Consider the following 3073-nt stretch of genomic DNA (forward strand, 5'->3'; position numbering starts at 1 on the left):
CAGCGGAAGATCTGCTGGCACGAGTTCTGGCCGCTGCACCAGCTGGGATGTGAGCCGTTCTGGCTCGTTTTCCGAGCTGTTATGTCTTTGCTTACTGGCGCAATCTGTTTTCCTGTCACGCCACAGGGTGGCTCTTCGGTCTTCTTTTAGCCGGCTCTTTCATCAGAGGAAGTTGCAGGCAGGCTGTCGACGGACGGTAGGGCAATGAGTGAGAGCAACGTGTGACGAATGGTGATTGTGCCAGTAAGGGGCCTGATCAACGGTTGCTCGTCCAGGTGGGCGGCTACTTGTACGGAGCAGTGTTGGTGTAGAGTGTTGGGCTCTACGCTGCTGCGCCCGATTGACTACTTGGATTTGGAAGTGACCGTCTGCTGATGTGAACGTGATTTTGTCTGGTAACCTCCCGCCCTACCTTATTTTTGGGTAAGGTACATTGGTTTATGGATTTTGGCACAAGTGTTCCGCAGCTGAACTTGCTCCCGTTAGGATGGTTTGCCCACTGTTTTCCACCAGTCCGTAATCAAGCCACTAAATTCGACCCCTCTCTGTGTGAACTCCCTATATGAATGTTATATTACAGTGTATTTAAACTGTGTTTTCCATTTTATTCCCAAAGGCCTTGCCGCAGTGATAACACCAGTTCCCGTCAGATCACCGAAGTTAAGCGCTGTTGGGCTGGGCTAGCACTTGGATGGGTGACCATCCGGTCTGCCGAGCGCTGTTGGCAAGCGGGGTGCATTCAGCCCGTGTGAGGCAAACTGAGGAGCTATTTGTTTGAGAAGTGGCGGCTCCGGTCTCGTAAACTGACATGTGGCCAGGAGAACGGTGTGCTGACCACAGACCCCTCCATATCCGCATGTAGTGACGGCTGTGGGCTGAGGATGACATGGCGGCCGGACTGTACCGCTGAGTCTTCATGGCCTGTGCGTGCGGGGTTTAGCTTTTAGTTTTTTCCTTTTGTTTTGCAATTTGTTCAGCATTTCGGTGATCTTTATCATTATTGCTTGGGTGTGAAATCAATTTAGTTGTATATGTTCTAGGGCACCACATAATTAATGACCACTACGGTCGAATATCGAACCTGACCTTTAAGGTGGCAAGTTCCTGCTTGCTCGACTTGTGCATGAATTGTAACATCGGGCACGGTCGTGATAAGCAAACGCCAGCGGCTCGATGAATGTTGGTTCGTTCTCTGTGTTCACGTTGGAAGGTCTTCGTGAGATCCAGCACTTCTCTTAAAAGAAGAAACTTATTGTTTACTGATGTATATTTTATTAATTTTTTTTGAAATTTTTGAAAACATAGTCAGCGAATTTAAAATTTGTTAAAATTAAAATTTAAAACAGTCTTGATCGCAAAAAATATTTGTTTTTGGAGTGAGTGACCGGTTATGACTCTTTCATAGAGTCATCTTCAGACTCTAGAGCGGTGGATGGACACTGCCAGACGAGTTGCGTCGACCCTCGACGCTCGTGTAACTCACGTGAGTCTGAAGATGACTCAATGAAAGAGTCGAAACCGGTCACTCACTCCAAAAACAAATATTTTTTACTATCAAGACTATTTTAAATTTTAATTTTAATATATTTTATTACTCCTGTGATCTCGGGCTTAGGTATTAGCATTCAAGCATTTCTTGCTACTTCTTAAGTTTACTTAAGTAAATTTCATTTTTGGAGGTCTTGTTAACAGTTGACTGCTAAATTGTAAATTTCGTTTTTGGAGGTCTTGTTAACAGTCGACTGCTAAATCAAATTAACTGTTATATCTGGTTATTACTGTTAAACAATTAACCAGTTAATCACCTTTGTTTTAATTATGGAGTCATTGTAGCACTTAGATTTTTGTGTCTGAGGCGGGGTTTCCATTTTGTATTCTTGTGTCGGACCTTGAGAATTTACTTCCATGAATCTTATGTCTGTCTGTTTTTCCTCGGCTTCCTGTGTTCAAATGGTTCAAATGGGTCTAAGCACTATGGGACTTAACATCTGAGGTCACCAGTCCTACCGAGCAAGATGGCACAGTGGTTAGCACACTGGACTCGCATTCGGGAGGACGACGGTTCAATCCCGCGTCCGGCCATCCTGTTTTAGGTTTTCCGTGATTTCCCTAAATCGCTCCAGGCAAGTGTAGGGATGGTTCCTTTGAAAGGGCACGGCTGACTTCCTTACCCGTCCTTCCTTAATCCGATGAGACCGATGACCTCGGTGTTTGGTCTCTTCCCCCAAACAATCCAATCCAATCCAATCCAAATCATCAGTCCCCTAGACTTAGAACTATTTAAACCTAACTAACCTTAGGACATTACACACATCCATGCCCGAGGCAGGATTCGAACCTGCGACCGGAGCAGCAGCGTGGTTCCGGACAGAAGCGCCTAGAACCGCTCGGCCACAACGGCCGGCGCTTCCCGAGTTGTTCGTGGCGTTGGAGCCATTGGCCACTGCGTGCCATCCACTACCTGCCTATGCACCGGGCGTGGTTAGTCCACTTTGGCTGTGTACGTGTTAGCGGCGTGGTGTTGCGCCTCCTGTCATACGGTAGCCACTGAGGCGGCGCGGCCTCCTCGCTTGCTACGGCGTTTCTCTATAAGCCACGTTCTTAATCCCTATGGCATTTGGACGTAGGTTTAAGTCAAAGTGTCCGCTGCCTTAAGACATCATAGCCAAGCCTTGCCTCCGCCAGCCAGGCCTTGTATTGTTATTACTACCTTAAATTTGGCTTTGATTTGAAGATCTTTCAATCGTTTACTTATGGATTGCTAAACCTGTAAATTTTAAAATCGTTGTTACCTTTCTGTTCCAGAACTGTTGGTGACTGAAGGACGCTCCCGATCCTTTATCGTAATCCTGGACCTGTAAATATTTAAATATTGTTGCCATTTCTGTTTGAAAAGCTGCTTATGGCAAAAAAGCTCTTCATTTTGGTGAAATACTGAACATGTATATCTTAAAAATTTTGTTACCGTCTGTGCTGGAAAAGTGCTGATGCCTAAGGGGCTTCAGATTGTCAAATGCTCAACTTGTAAAATTTTGAATATTGTTAGAGGAAATATGCTTAATATGAGACACAC

General features: G+C 45.6%; 1 pseudogene; it reads left to right on the forward strand.

The window, feature by feature from the left end:
• The first annotated feature begins 609 nt into the window (after positions 1–609).
• LOC126191819 (5S ribosomal RNA) lies at positions 610–727 on the forward strand (annotated as a pseudogene).
• Positions 728–3073: the final 2346 nt, after the last annotated feature.

This window comes from Schistocerca nitens, chromosome 6 (assembly GCF_023898315.1).
Source record: "Schistocerca nitens isolate TAMUIC-IGC-003100 chromosome 6, iqSchNite1.1, whole genome shotgun sequence".
NCBI lineage: Eukaryota > Metazoa > Arthropoda > Insecta > Orthoptera > Acrididae > Schistocerca > Schistocerca nitens.